The sequence below is a fragment of the Zea mays genome, chromosome 10 (genome assembly GCF_902167145.1).
Source record: "Zea mays cultivar B73 chromosome 10, Zm-B73-REFERENCE-NAM-5.0, whole genome shotgun sequence".
NCBI classification, from domain to species: Eukaryota; Viridiplantae; Streptophyta; class Magnoliopsida; order Poales; family Poaceae; genus Zea; species Zea mays.
This window is the reverse complement of record NC_050105.1, coordinates 145,955,274-145,971,857: the sequence shown is the minus strand read 5'-3', so window position 1 is coordinate 145,971,857 and position 16,584 is coordinate 145,955,274. Positions and strand designations below refer to the sequence as shown.

Below are 16,584 nucleotides of genomic sequence, written 5' to 3'. Positions count from 1 at the left end.
CCACTTGGCTATTCGGCCAATGGCTTCCTTGTTGTGAAGAATATCTCCTATTGGAAAACCAGTAACTACTATGACTTTGTGGTCGTCAAAGTAGTGACGCAGCTTGCGGGCAGTTAGAAGTACTGCATATAATAGCTTCTGAACCTGAGGATATTTTTTCTTCGAGGGACCTAGAACTTCACTGATGAAGTAAACAGGATGTTGTACCGGGTAGGCATGCCCTTCTTCCACTCCCTCGACTACCAACGCAGTGCTTACCACGTGAGTCGTGCAAGAGATATACAACAACAAATCTTCAGCCGGTTGAGTCGGCGTAGCTCGCCGGGGCGGTTTCAATACTGGTGGTGTTGTCAAGAATTTCTTCAGTGCATCTAAAGCTTCTTGTGCCTCTGAAGTCCACTGAAACTTGTCCACCTTCTTGAGTAGTTTGTAAAATGGTAAACCTTTCTCTCCCAGTCTGGATATAAACCTGCTCAGAGCTGCCATACATCCAGTGAGTCGCTGAACCTTCTTTTGTGACCGAGGAGCTTCCATCTTCATGATAGCTTCAATTTTTTCTGGATTAGCCTCAATTCCTCGGTGGCTGACAATAAATCCGAGCAGCTTTCCTGCTGGTACCCCGAAAACACATTTTTCAGGATTGAGCTTCCATCTATATCTCCTCAGGCTGTTGAAAACCAGCTGTAAATCTTCGATGAAGTTTTCCGAATTCTCTGTTTTGATCACCACGTCATCAACGTAAGCCTCCACACGCTTGCCCCAGTGATCGGCTAGGCATGTTTGAATGGCTCTCTGATAAGTCGCTCCAGCGTTTTTGAGGCCGAACGGCATGGAGGTATAACAGAAAGCACCAAACGGGGTGATGAACGCCGTTTTTTCCTCGTCTTCTTTTGCCAAAATGATCTGATGATACCCGGAATAGCAATCTAAGAAAGACAGCACAGAACATCCAGCGGTGGAATCCACTACTTGATCTATCCTTGGGAGCCCGAAGGGATCCTTCGGACAGTGTTTGTTGAGATCAGTGTAGTCGACGCACATGCGCCAATCCACTTTATTCTTTTTGAGTACAAGAACAGGGTTGGCTAACCACTCGGGATGTAACACTTCTCTAATAAATCCAGCCGCGACCAAACGAGCTAACTCGGCACGAATGGCCTCTCTCTTGTCGGGCGTGAAACGACGTAACTTTTGCCGAATCGGCCTCGCTTGAGGATAGACCTTCAATTTGTGCTCGGCCAGTTCTCTTGGGACTCCCGGCATATCCGCAGGTTGCCATGCAAATACGTCCCGGTTATCTTGCAGAAACTGGACGAGCGCGCTTTCCTATTTGTTGTTCAAACTGGAGCTGATGACAGCCGTCTTGCGCTCGTCAGCGAACCCCAGGTTGATTCTTTTGGTTTCTTCAGTCGGCCGCATAGAGGTCGCGGCCTGAGTTTCATTCGCCGGTACCGTTAGGCCTTCCTCAGGCTTAGAGTTCGCCGATGTAGAAGGAACCGCCGACGGCTTGGTGGTGAGGGCTGCCTGAATGGCCACTCGGAAACACTCTGCAGCACCTTGGAAGTCGGCACGCACAGTTATGATTCCTCGTGGTCCCGGCATCTTCAGTATCATGTATGTATAGTGCGGAATGGCCATGAATTTGGCCAGTCCCGGCCTCCCGATGATGGCGTTGTACCCGCAGTCGAAGTTCGCCACCTCGAACCTCAGGAACTCGGTTCTGTAGTTCTCCGGAGTTCCGAAGGTGACCGGCATGTAGATGTGGCCCAACGGGTATTCCCCTTCCGTCGGCACGATGCCGAAGAAAGGAGTGTCCGACTCGTGGAGCTCTTTGAGGTGAACTCCCAAGCCTTGGAGTGTACGGGGGAAGGTGACGTTGATGCTGCTCCCCCCGTCCACTAGCACCTTCTTTACCCGGCTCTCCCGGATCACCGGATCGACGAGGAGCGGGTATTTGCCTGGATGGTCGAAGTTGAGCCACTGATCCTCCCGGGTGAAAGTGATCGGGTGCTCCGACCACCGGTATGGGGCGGGAGGACCGGTGGTCGCCACCAGTATCTGGCGGTCGTTGAGCTTTTGTTGTCTTTTGTTCTCCTGCGACCCATGTCCACCGAAGATGACGTTGACCTCCCTGTCAACGCGCGGGAAAGCTCCTCCTCCCCCCTCCTCCTGCCGATGGGGCTGTCGTGGTTCATCTGGTCCTCCCCTCGGCGGAGGAGGCGGTAGAGGTTGGAAGGGTCGGCCGTGCCCGACGGAGTGCTTGAAGTCCCGGCAGTTTCGAAGGGTGTGGCGCATGTCCTTGTGGTACGGGCACTGGGCGTCGAGGATGTCGTCCAGCGTGCGCTCGCCTCCACGAGGTCCTCCTCGGGCGCGAGAGGCGGGTGGTCCGGCAGCGTGTACTTCTTCTCGAGGCCTCTTCTCCCAGCGTTTGTCGGACGGCTGGTTCGCGTCACGTCGTGGCGCTGCCGGTGCAGGCTTTGCTCCTCCGATGAGATCCTGGGCCCGCTCGTCGGCGGTGATGTAGAGGTCGGCTTCCCGGAACAGCTCCTCGGAGGTAGTCGGCGCCTTTTGTAGTATGGCTCGGACGAAAACCGAGTCATTGGATCCTCTGTAGAAGTCCTCGATCACGGCCGCCTCCGTGACCTCGGGGATGCGGTTTCTCATGGTCTGGAACCTTTTAAGGTATGACCGGAGAGTCTCATCCCCCCGGCGCTTGATGGATTTGAGGTCCCATGGTTGCGCCGGCTTGTCGGAGAGGGACTGGAAGTTGGCGATGAAACGTCGACTGAAGTCTCCCCAGTCGTCGATGCAGTGTCGGGGTAGATGTCGCAGCCACTGCAGCGCATCTTGCCCAAGGACAATGGGCAGATATGCGGTCATGACGTCTTCAGATGCTCCGGCAGCTCGAGCGGCAGTGGTGTAGACGGCTAACCAACCCCCTGGATCCTGCTTAGGTTCATATTTGTCGACATTGGATACCTTGAAATTGGGAGGCCATTGGATGGCCCTAAGGCGCGGAGTAAGTGCAGATACTCCGCACGTGTCCTCCTGTCGTCGGGGATGTCGTCTGTCCCGGGGAGGGGAGTGGTGGTGGCGGTTCCTCGACCGTCCCCGGGTGGTACCGCCAGTTGAAGCTGTTGCCGACTCAGTCCTGGTGGCCTGGCTTTGAGTCGGGAAGCCATGATCTCGGTCATACTCCTCCCGACGGCGAATTTCGTTCTCATGCCGCCGTTCGCGCGAAGCATTGATGGAGCTTCGCGCGTCTCGGCGACTGTTGATGGTGTGTCGCAAATCGTTCGGCGGGTGAGCGAGCGGTAGAAGATGGTTGGCCGCCTGAGTAAACAGGCGTCGGTATCCCTCGGCGTCGGGAGTCCGAGGAAGTCCGTCAGCTATCCGAGCTAGAACGCCTCCGACTTCGCTCGGCGTGTTCATAGCTCGAGCGAAGTCGGGGTTCAAGTTGCGCCCGAAGAACGGATTCTCCCGGCGTTGCCTTGCATCTTGCTCGGCTTGCTCCTGAATCCGTCGGCGATCACGTCGTCGGGAGTTCCTTCGTTCCCTGAAGACGTGTTCTTCCGGAGTTTCTCCTACCTCCGAGACCTCGTCTCGCGAGACAGGCTGCTCCGGATCCCGCTCTCCAGCCGCATGATGTCGTCGAACGTTCCTGCGTCGGTTCCTTCGTCGGCGGGATTCTCGCTGAGGCGGTTCTTCTCCGGGCGCGGTCGGTTCATCGTCGGAGACGGCGAGCGACTCTGCTCTCCCGATGAAGAGGACGTTGGGGTAGAACGGTATTGCTGCCGCGACGACTTTCTTTTCGTTCTCCTTTGAGGTCGGAGGAACGGGAAGAACAATTTGCCTCTCCCTGGTCTCCTTCTTTTTCACGACCCGTGTCCATTCTTTCGTCGGGGAAGTAGACAGCGGACTCTTCCGGGTCAGCGAGCTTCTGGCTCCAGCTTCCCCGGAGACGATCTTTTTCCGAAGAGCCGGAAGTAGCGTCTTTCCAGCATTTTCGGAGTTTGTTGGAGGAGACTTCTGTTCCGGCAGATCTGCGAGGCGGTGTAGAATTCCTTCTTCATCTGCTACGGACGAGATTGTCCCGAAGCAGAATACAGATCCGGGACGCATGGCGATTTTGCTGTGGAAGGTGACGGCCATTGAGCTAGCTTGGATCGTCGACACACCCCCTACCTGGCGCGCCAGCTGTCGGTGTTTTGGGTCCGACCGCACACCCGGGGTTGCCCCTCAAGGTGTTTTTTAGGAGTAGGACGGTGTCAACGACTGTAGCAAAATGGTTCGTGCCGATTGCACGAGAGACAGTGGACAAGATTTACAGGTTCGGGCCGCTTAGAGATGCGTAACACCCTACGTCCTGATGAGAATTCGGATGTGGTTACAAGAGGACTCTCTGGGTTGAAGGCACAGAGAGTTTACGTAGGTGGCTAAGTAAGATAGGGTCGGTCGTTCTGAAGGGGTGCCCCCTAGGCCTTATATACTCGACCTTGGGGCAGTACACGTGGGTAAGATAACAACAAGTAGCTAAAAGATAGTGAACCTCTTGAGATTATCCCTACGTAACCCCCGCCGACTTATCCTCGCATGGCTTCGTTGCATGGAGACTCCAGCGCAGGAAAGTCGGATCTCTGTTGCAGCCATTCGCTCGACGCTGTGGGCCGTCCGGGTTTGCACCAATCCAGCCTCATGCCGCTCTGTTTCGCCGGTTGTTTCTCCCCAGGCCCACGAAAGAATGACCTTACGATTTATTGGGCCTTTGGGCCTTTCGTGAGGTCCTTTACTCTTTTAGTGGACCCGGGGGATATCTATCTCCCACAGACGTGGTACCGAGCTCGGCGCCATAGATCTTGGCGCCGAGCTCCATTGTGTACAGAAAACTTGTCTAGCTTAGTTGGTAAAATACAAGGCTCTTAACCTTGTGGTCGTGGGTTCGAGCCCCACGATGGGTGTTTTTTATTAATACTTTTTGTCTTTGTCACTTATTTGTTTTTTTGTCTATATTTTTCGTTTATGTCGCTGATTTGTATGTCCTGATTTATTTCTCATCCAGTTTTATTTTTGTGACTGATTTGTTTATTCGTCCAGATTTTTTTATCCGGCAAGCACAGCAGCTGTGTGCCACAGTGCTCACAAGCCGTCAACTTCTCCCCTTGTTTGCTCAGCTAACCACAAATAAAAATCAAATGAGAACACTCTTACTTCAATCGTGATCAAATAAAAATATTATATTTTCATTGATTTCTTTTGAACATAAATTTTAAATACATAATAACATATTCCCAGTAAAAAGAAGCACACATATTCATCTTTTTTTCTTCTGCACTAAATAAAAGTATACTCCATTATATACTTGTCTCATAGATGATATATTTTAGAATTTATTGCATATACAGCTGATGTGCTCGTCGGATAAAAAAAATTTGAACGAATAAACAAATCAGTCACAAAAATAAAACTGGATAAGAAATAAATCAGGACGGACAAATCAGCGACATAAACGAAAAATATGGACAACAAAAAAAAATAAGTGACAAAAACAAAAAGTATTAAAAAAAGCCCACTGTGGGGCTCGAACCCACGACCACAAGGTTAAGAGCCTTGTATTTTAACAATTGAGCTAGACAAGTTTTCTGTACACAATGGAGCTCGGCGCCAAGATCTATGGCGCCGAGCTCGGTACCACGTCGGCTCCACGACATCCGTTTGTGCCAACGCAGCACGTACCTCGGCGCCATAGCCTATGGCGCCGAGCTGTGTTACCTCGGCGCCATAGGCTACGGCGCCGAGTAAAGGGTCCAAAAATGACATTAAAATTTTCTAGGGTCCAAACGTGAAATTTTTTCCGATGAATGACCAAAATGCAAAAAATTTGGCCGCACCGCTGCTTCCTACCTTGCACCCTACCATGTGTCCCTCTTCTCTCTCACATCAGATCAAATGGATACTGGAGCTAGATCAAATGAATACTGTGCTAGCCCCCTTCCATCAGAATCTGTACATGCCAGTATTTATTAGTTGAGAAAAAAGTGATAATGAATACTGAATAGGTATGGAAAATAATATTTTATAGTTATAGTAGGGTATAGGGGAAGTATTTAGGGGAAACGCTGCGGGAAAAAATAGGGGGGAAAATAGGGGGGGGGAAATGATATAAGGGGAAAATTTAGAGGTAACGGTTGCAAATAGCCTAAGGTTCGTGATAGTCTGTCTCTCGCTTTTCTATAGGAAAAAGTACGAAATAGTCTACAGTATTCATATCCTTCTGAAATTCCCATATAACGAAATTGATTAAGGGGCTGTTTGGCTCCCAAGAATTGGTTTGAATTGAATCACTTTCCAAAAATTGGTCTGTTTGGCTGTCTGTGGAATTGAATTGATCATTTCTACCTAATTCTAATCCCTGCAAATATGGCCTCCTCTCAATTCAGACTCTCCACCATCAGAAAAGGCTAGAAAGGACCATCTCCACCCAGGACCGCCGCCCTCATCCGTCTCCCCCGTCTACCTCGCGCTCGTCGGAAAAAGCAGCTCAGGTGAGTCATCTACCTCGCTCTCATCCATCTCGTGTCTTCCTCACCCTCTTCCTCTGCTCATCCCGACGATCTGGAGGTCGCGATCTAGAGGTGTGTCTATCAAGGGGATTCCCAGGATCGCGTAGGATCTGCAGCTCAGGAGCGCGCGGGCGTCGGGGAAGTAGCGGTAGGATCTGCAGCCGGACGGGACGAGGCCTGAAGGTCCAGCGCCGCTCTGGACCTCGCGTGGTTGAAGTCGAAGCACCAGTGGCCTCTCCTTGGTTTCACTCTCCTCCTCGTCGTTGTCCAATCTGACGCCAGCAATGCCCGAGAAGCGAGTGCTGCTACCAGGAACGCCCGTGAAGCGAGCGCTGTGTTGACACCTTTTTCGGGTGCCAAACACTCAACAAGAACCGGCGGCGGTGCTCTCTGCACAGGCGCGGACGGTCCGCGACCAGGGACCGGACGGTCCGCGACCTGGAGCAGGGGCAAAGGTTCCCTGCCTGACGGCCGGACGGTCCGCGCCTACAGGCCGAACGGTCCGCGCGTGCGCAGGGGGTGGCGAAGGTCGCCGGCGGCGCCTGGATCTCGCTCCCGGGAGGGACCCCGTCGGGGAGGAGAGATCCTAGGTGTTGTCTAGGCTCGGCAGGCCGACCTAGACTCCTCTAATCGACGTAGAGTCGAAGAGAGGCGGAGAATTTGGAGATTGAGAGGCTAAACTAGAACTAGACTAGAACTATTCCTAATGCGTAAGGTAAAAACGAGAAATAGACTTGATTTGTTCGATTGATGGGGGGTTCAATCGGCCGTAGCCCTTCATCTATATAAAGGGGGAGGTCTGGATCCGCTTCCAACTGATTTCCGAGTTAATCCCGTGGTTTTAGGTAACCAATCCCGCGAGAAACTAGGAACCCTAACTGATTCTGCGCACGCGCGGACCGTCCGCGCCACCACCGCGGACAGTCCGGACCGCGGACCGTCCGGCCCCAGGGCCGGACCGTCCGCGAGACACATTTGGTGTCCAACATATGCCCCCCTGCCTTTTGGTGAAAGTTGACGAACCAAAAGCATATGAACTAAACCTGATGTAAGTCACCGGCTTTTCAATATTGAGATCATTTAATAAAGCATCAATGTATAACGGCCGTTTCAGATTTTATCTTTCTCGGCCATGACCGTTTGATCACTGAATCAAAAGGAATAGAATGGAGGTGCCCCCCAGTGTGGATAGACAAAGGGACTATACATGTACCATGGATTCATCATCGTACCATTCCATGTTTGAACAGGATAATATACTGACGATGAGTAAACGGGTGGAAAGTACCCTGGTCTCATAGGATGAATAGGCGATGCTTGTTGTGTCGCCTTTCGGGCCGTTTTGTTTACCCGTTTCGTTTTAGTAGGTGACCGAGGTTTCTTCGTTGACCGATCACGTAGAACGGTCTTCTCGCTAGTATTCTTGGAGAGCAACTGATCAACAGTAGAGTCAGCTTTGATCAGCCGACCATTTGTGCTTCGCCGTTGTGTCTCCTTCCCTTTTAAGGTTTTGTGTGGAGGCTGACACCTTTGGGCATAGGCGGACTGTCCGGCAGAGTTAGCCGAACCGTCTATCTGAACACCGGACCGTCCGCACGTAGGTGCCAGATTGTCCGTGATGCTTAGGACAGGCTGTCGTGCTTGACTCATTAATTGTGCCTGCCCCCCGGTGCCTCCGGACTTTTTAGCCTTATCATCCAGAGCCTTTCGAACAATCTCCTTTTGTGATATATTCGACGTGCGAGGACTACCAATGATGATGTCTTTGCTTTTGCCTTTATCGGCCATTTCGGGCCGAACTAAGATCTTTTTGCATGTGATATCTATTGTATTAACAGGAAATGGTTGTGTGTCCACTTGCATTTCCTGAAAAGCCAATCGGCCCTCATTTATGGCCGATTGTACCTGTCGACGAAAAACATTACAGTCATTGGTGGCATGAGAAAAAGAATTATGCCACTTACAATAAGCACGTCTCTTTAATTCATCTATAGGAGGGATAGTATGAGTTAATTTAATATTGCCATTTTTAAGTAGCTCATCAAATATCTTATCGCATTTGGCAACATTAAAGGTAAATTTAATCTCTTCTTGCCGATTCTTTTGAACCGGCTGTAAGGAAGAACATGCTGAAGATTTGGCCTTTGTTGGCCAAATAAACTCAGCGGTATATACATCTGCGGATTCATCATCTGAACTATCACGCTCTATTAGATGTATAGTACGGGCGGCCGATTTTGATGTCTCTTTAAATCGGCTTTCACAGGCTAAAGCCCGCTGATGTAGCTGGGCTATCGAAAAGAACTGGGTCCCATCTAATTTGTCTCTTAAGTAGGATAGCAACCCATTAAAAGCTAACCCTGCTAGCTCTTTGTCTGCGACATGGATCCGAAAGCATCGGTTTCTAGTGTCCCGGAACCTCCGGATATAATCATTAACCGATTCTTCGCGTCCTTGTCGAACTGAAGCTAAGTCAGCTAGTCCTAATTCATATTCCCCGGCAAAGAAATGTTCATGAAATTTACTTTCTAACTCATTCCAGGAATTAATGGAATTAGGAGGCAGGGCAGCGTACCATGCAAAAGCGGTACCAGTAAGGGATAAAGAAAATAACCGAACACGAAATGCTTCTCCATCGGCCAATTCACCTAGGTGTGCTAGGAACTGGCCTATGTGTTCGTGTGTGCTCCTCCCATTCTCACCAGAAAACTTAGAAAATTCTGGTATCCTTGCCCCTTGTGGATATGGGACAGTGTCAAACCGGTGATTATACGGCTTTTGGTATGATTGCCCTACTCTGGCTACACTAACTCCGAACTTATCTCGAAATAGTTCAGTCATCTCTTCCCTAATTTTTTCCATTGCACCCGGTGGCAGACCACCGGATCCTGGGCTGTGGGGCTCATTTGGTCGGGTATTAGTACACCGACCTTCTTGCCGTGACCGATCGATAGTGTTGATCGGTCTGTGGTTGTATGGTACGTTATGGTTTAAATATGTAGAGGGCGAAACATACTGCTGCTGTGGTGTGTAATAATTTGGTGCATGGTGTGCAACAACAGGTTCTGCGTATGCATATCCAGCTTGCCCGGTGGTAAATCCGAACTGACCGGTTGCGTTCGCCATTATCGGGACGCCATGTGGTAGTCCTGGTGCAGGCCCGGACTGTCCGGCAGGGAAAGCCGGACGGTCCGCGTAAGGGCCGGACGGTCCGGGCAGAAGCTCGGACGGTCCGACCGCGTCCAGGGTCACCGGTCTGCCAAGCAGGGACGGCGGTGGTCCTAGGGCGGCCCCAGACTGTCCGGCAGAGCAAGCCGGACGGTCTGCATATGGGCCGGACGGTCCGGGCAAAAGCTCGGACGGTCCGACCGTGTTCATGGGTGCCGATCTACCAAGCATGGATGGCGGTGGTGGTACTTGTCCTGTATATGAGTTCATCGGCATACCATATAATGGCTGGGGCTGCAAATCCCCATTTGTTGCCGATGTCATAGATATCCTGTTACTAGTCTCATATGATGGAAAACTAGGAGCAACAGACTTCTCCAACGTACGCGTTAATTTTCTAATTGACTCTTCTAACCCTACAATCTGTTGTTTCATTTGATCCTGCTGCTGATCTACATACTGTTTAATAAATTGGATGTCGTCGGGTTTACTTACGTTGGGGATTTGAAGCGAAGATAGAAGAGATGCGACGTCGGTCTCTCCATGTTTGACAACTTTCTGGTGGCGATCCACCGTGTATTGTGATAAGAATTTCTCCCTCGCTTGACGCATGTAGTCCTCGTATTGCTGTTGCTCATCGGCCGTCAGACTTTCAACAGCCGGCTTCAGGATATTGTCCGGGGAGATATCGGTGTGATCTTTAGAACCGGCCATTTGAGGGCCTGACTTTTAGTAGATCTAAACACCTTCCCCAGCGGAGTCGCCAAAAGTATGTTGACACCTTTTTCGGGTGCCAAACACTCAACAAGAACCGGCGGCGGTGCTCTCTGCACAGGCGCGGACGGTCCGCGACCAGGGACCGGACGGTCCGCGACCTGGAGCAGGGGCAAAGGTTCCCTGCCTGACGGCCGGACGGTCCGCGCCTACAGGCCGGACGGTCCGCGCGTGCGCAGGGGGTGGCGAAGGTCGCCGGCGGCGCCTGGATCTCGCTCCCGGGAGGGACCCCGTCGGGGAGGAGAGATCCTAGGTGTTGTCTAGGCTCGGCAGGCCGACCTAGACTCCTCTAATCGACGTAGAGTCGAAGAGAGGCGGAGAATTTGGAGATTGAGAGGCTAAACTAGAACTAGACTAGAACTATTCCTAATGCGTAAGGTAAAAACGAGAAATAGACTTGATTTGTTCGATTGATGGGGGGTTCAATCGGCCGTAGCCCTTCATCTATATAAAGGGGGAGGTCTGGATCCGCTTCCAACTGATTTCCGAGTTAATCCCGTGGTTTTAGGTAACCAATCCCGCGAGAAACTAGGAACCCTAACTGATTCTGCGCACGCGCGGACCGTCCGCGCCACCACCGCGGACAGTCCGGACCGCGGACCGTCCGGCCCCAGGGCCGGACCGTCCGCGAGACACATTTGGTGTCCAACACGCTGCTACCAGGAACGCCCGTGAAGCGAGCGCTGCTGCCAGCGATGTCAGAGAAGCGATGTCGTTGTTTACAATGAATTAGCAGAACTGTTTTACCTTAAAAATAAATTTGGTCCGTCTGCCATCGTTACAAGTTACAACGTTAGATACTTAGATGAATGCTTCGTATAAGTAAATCGATTATTTTGTTGTATCTACCAACAATGATCCTATTTTCTTCCCCCACTGAATTATTATTTCTTTGACAGTAACTGCTAAAGCAAAACTTCTACTACATGATAAAAAATATGTTAAATCAATTTACCTTTTGCAAAACAGAGACGTGCTTGGCTTGAAGTATACAAAGAACAGCTCTTGCTAGAAACCAAGCAAAAAACGGGACAGGACTGAAGAATATGATGACTTGGTAATTTTTTTTCAATTCAAACTTGTTTATCATGAGATTTAATGTTTTTATGAACTTCATACGTCTTGATTTTCAATTCTTCTAGAATATTGAATAGGTGATAATTCATCATGTGAACCCTGAAATTAAGTAAATTATCTAATTTGTTGTTAGTGCTCATTCCATTTATGAACACTTGCATGAAAAAGGCTAGAATTTTCAGTACTTTGTTCTTTTGAAAAATCAGGGGTACATAAATATAAAGTCATATGAAACTATATTACTGTATAACTTAATTTCTCCATATTATACTGAAATAGTCTGTCTGGGCAACCCATTGCTGAAACAGATTTGCATCGTACCGAAGACATTGCTGGCCGGAAATTGATGAGTCCATGGATGAGTCCATGATGGACTTGGAGAATGAGGCAGTGCTACGGAACGACTGCGAGAAGGAAGCCGTGCTGCGGAATGAATTCTGCCAAATTGTATCATTATAGGGGGGTTGTGTATCATAAATTAAAAATCTTGTGCCAAGGAAGTTAGACCTGCAAATTGGTCATACATGCTACTGTTGCCTAGTAGTTTATTCCATTTTTTGCAGCTTAGTTTATGTTTCAATTCCAAGTTTATTTGTTGATGTATCTTTGTAACAATTTTTTTATAGAGGAATAAGGAAGCAAAAGGATATAGACATACGGTTATAAAGTTTTGGGATCTACTCAGCCTAGTGTACAATAAAGACCAAGCAAATGGAGAGGGTGCTAAAACAGCAGCTGAAAGTTCAAAGGAAATGACAAAAGAGAATGATACCGGAGGCAAGGATGCTCCATATTCTGTATCTTCCTCGAGTAGTTTAAAAAGACAAAGATCAGATGATTCATTTAACTCTATATGGTGTGATAAGTTCGACATGCTTACATCTGCATTGAAAGATGACGGTCCAAAGCTACCCTCTTCCGCCGAATTTCTCGCCGCATTACAAGAGGTTGAGGGACTTGATGAAGACACAGAACTTGAGCTTTAGGACATCCTCACCTCTAATGCACGCAAGTTTGAGTCGATGATAGCACTCCCAATGGAAAGGAGGAAGAGGTGGCTTATGATGCAGCTAAGGAAGTGAAACAACTTATATGTGAACTTAGATCTCTTTGTTGAACTGATTGTGTGAACTTGTCTTTGTGAAACTTTTGTGTGTGAACTTGATGGCTATGTGAAACTGTTGTGTGCGAACTTGATGGCTCTATGAAACTACTATGTGAAGATTTGATGTCTTTGTAGAACTTTTATGTGCGAATTTGATGACTTTGTAAAACTGTTATGTGTGACTTGCCTTTGTGGAATTGTTATTTGTGAACTTAATAGTTTCTGATAGTTGTAAATTGTTCATGCTTATTTTTAAGCAGATGCAAAGTCAAGAGATCATTGTTTGTATTCAAATTCAAATTCCGTGTGCAAAGTATCCAAACAACATCTAGAATTTAATTCTAAGAATTCAATTGCTTGTACAACCAAACAAAAATAATGGAATTGAATCACTTTCTAGTCGATTGAATTCTATATAATTCATTTCTTGGAATTTATTTCTTGTAAAAGGTTTCATTTCTAGGCATCCAAACGGGGCGTAAAAGAAAGTGGTGCGTCCTTCCTTTGAGATTAAATACACACGTGTCAACGAGGGGAGCGAGGTCTCCAAAAGTTTGCTTCTGCTAGAAGCACGCCGTGTCAGCCTGAAATAAAAACGGATACTTATTAAGATATTAACCTTCTGATCTTTTCCTTTGTTTACGGTTAAATATGATAAAAAATCTAATATGCAAAAATAAATATTAAATTTATTATATATGTTCTAAAATAATACATATAAAATTAGAATCCAGATATAGATATTTTACATTTTTATTGTAAAGAGAAAACAATGTATAAAATAATTTATATAAATTAGAATCCAGATAAGAAAACATCCCAATCAAATCTCTACTACTTATTAAGACGGTAAGGGTAGCCTGCCGTTCTGCGATCTCAGCCGTCCATTCTATCGTGTAAACAATCTCAGTCGTCCGATCCCGTCATCCGATCCCGCGCACCGCGGCCCATGACATACGACAAATGGAAACCCTAATTTTCAACACCCCGCGGTCTCCAGCGCCCCCGTCGCTTGCCAGCTACCACCCGACCCACGGCCTCCATCGTCCTGGCCGCCGCTTGCTAGCTTCCACCCGCAACCGCCGCCCTGCCTCCCGTCCCCTCCCCAGTCTCTCTCTCTTCCCATCGCAGCCCTGGCTAGGGCGAAGACGGGGCGGTGGAGGAGGGCCGACGAGGATGGCGGCGCCACAGAGCACCCGATCGAGGTGATCGGCTGCATCCGGAACCTCGCCTCGGGTGTCTTGTCCGCGCTGGAGTTCGCGTGGGGCGGAACGGCCGTGCGCGTGCGCGGCGACGCCAACGGGTGTCGCGACTTCACCCTCGATGGCGTCTCCGTGTCGGAGGAGGAGGACCTCGAGGGGTTCTACCGCCGGTTCGTGCGCTCCAGGATCCACGGCGTCCCCGATGCGCTCGGCAACCTCCACCCTCCTCATCGCAACGATCTCGGTCGGCCGAGCTCCTCACCAACCAGGCAACCACCAGCTCGATCTCCTCGCCGTGAGCCTTGCCAACCTCCAGCCCGCTCTCCTCGCCGACATGCGAGGATCTCGGCCATCCGAGCTCTGCGAACCCGCCCCTCTCGCGTCGAGCTCCACGTTTCCCCACCTGCCATCTCGCCCTTCGTGTTTCCCTGCCCACTCTACCTCTCGCCTATTGTGTCACCCGCCATCCGCTTCCGTTGCAAGGGAACCAAGGATCTCGACGGATCCACCCGCCATCCTGCCCGTGTTTCCCCGCAAAACAAATACCCCTAGCACCCCTCCACACCGGCGGCCTTGCTGGGTCCTACTCCTCCTCGGTTGTGCCTGCTGAGGTGGCGGCGGCAGGAACTAGGTAAGGGGAGGGAAGGGAAGGGAAGGAGATGTATGAGGTAGAGCAGAACCGTAGCGGTGACGCCTTCACACACGGATCTGGACCACTAGATATCGCAGCTGTTGGATTGCAAGTTCATGCCGGCGGTGGAGGTCAAGGCACTATGCGAGCAGGCAAAGGCGATCCTCATCGAGGAGTGGAACGTATAGCTCGTGCGTTGCCCCATCACTATGTGTGGCGACATCCACGACCAGTTCTACAACCTCATCGAGCTCTTCCGCATCGGCAGGGAAGTGTCTAACACCAACTACCACTTTTATATAGATAGAAACTAAGTATCCAGTGTGATCTCTGATTCTTTGAATTATACCTTGAGATCTCTGATTCTCTGATGCATATATAGAAGATTGGTTTTGATGATTCAACAGCTGAATTCTTTTTTGGTGGGGATATAACTGAGTAAAAAATTAGATTATAGAATAGTTGAGCATTGAGTCAAGTTTACTATCTCTGTTTAGTTTGGGGGTGGCTTTGTTAACGGGAAACGTGCATATCTTTCTAGCGCATTTTCCCTTCATGTGATTGATCCGTGAATCTGTACATAACATGTGTGGAAATTTTAGTTCAATTTAACCAATAAACATAGATAGTAAACTTGGATGAGACTGATCAAACCCGTGCAAAAGTTCTGTGATAGTCACTGGCTCACTGCTTGGCTGATGAAGACATTGGGTTCCAACTTGCAGTTTTAGGTGTAGTAGTTATGTATTGCAAATTAACTACTGTAGATTAAAATCCTATTTTTGGTCGATGGTGCACATGCTATATCTATGTTACTCTCTCCCCATAAGGTGTGTGGAGTACCTAACAACAATCTGTTGTGAAATCCATGCTGTTAATATTCGATTTTCTATTTCAATTTTCAACCCTTTAGCTAGGTTTTCTGCTTTCTAACTACATTTCAGCATCCACCATAGCTGAAATAATTTGGGGAGTAGGGTCCCAATACTGTATTGAGGCTATACTAATTGAACTTCTGATTTAGTTTTTGCACCTGTTGCCAACTGCGGGCTACAAAGTAGTTTTTGCATTTCTAAGGGAAACTGTACTGAGACTTATGAAGGATGCGGTTTGTAGGAATTTGCATGAACAGTTGAGAACAGATGGCAAAGTTTACAGGGTACTGCATACATGAGTGAGAATGTTAGGAAATTGATGTGTAATGTCTAATTTGTAGTTTAGTAGGCTTGTAAGTAGTGAACGAAACATGTTAGACTAATTGTGATTTAGTTGACATTTAGTACATATATCAAGCCTGCGTTCGGATTGCAGTTTACAAATCCTGAAAAAATGTTTCACCGACTATGTTTGCATGTTCTTCAATTATAAACCATTGTGAGCTTCTTTTCTGTTTTCCTTGGTTGTGCATTGCTGTTTTGGTCGAGAAATATTAGGGGTGTGAAAACCTACGATACCACAGATAGAATCATATTGATCTTTGCTTTCCTTTGCATTGCTCAACATCATACTCATTTACTGTACCATTTTTTTCAGCTTGCAGTCATACTGATCAGAATTGTTATTGTTCTTTTTCAGTATCAGATTGTAGAGCAGCTCTGTCTGTGTTTGTCACCTTGGAACACAGAAATCCCTACTACTCTCCCCCCATAAGGTGTTTGGAGTCCCTAACAACAATCTGTTGTGAAATTACACTGATTTTTGCTCGTGCGTTAGGACCAAATAATTGCCCCATCTGTTAGGACCAAATGATTGACCCATGTTTTTTTATTGTAGTATATTAGAGCCTCTCGCTAAATAACTTGTTTTCTACTAGAAACATTGGATGTGTACATACTTTTGTTTGGAAAAAAATGGCAGCCTACTAAAAGATACATTGGATGTGTACATAAGGAATAAAGTATAAACTTCTTGCTTTCTCTTTTAATTTGATCATATGAGGTAGTCTGGTAGGGGAATTACTTGATGTTCCTTGTCTCGACGCTTTTACACTTACCCATAGACTATCATTCTGCTCCACTTTTTCGCAGTCGTCTTATCTGAAATCAAGTTTATAGAGTAGTAGAGGAG

The 16,584-nt window shown here is 48.5% G+C and overlaps 1 long non-coding RNA gene across 1 annotated transcript; it reads left to right on the top strand.

The window, feature by feature from the left end:
* The first annotated feature begins 11,160 nt into the window (after window positions 1-11,160).
* Window positions 11,161-12,895, top strand: LOC118473615 (uncharacterized). The gene is made up of 2 exons (XR_004853429.1): window positions 11,161-11,559; window positions 11,888-12,895. It is a non-coding gene; the product is annotated as an uncharacterized lncRNA (long non-coding RNA).
* Window positions 12,896-16,584: the final 3,689 nt, after the last annotated feature.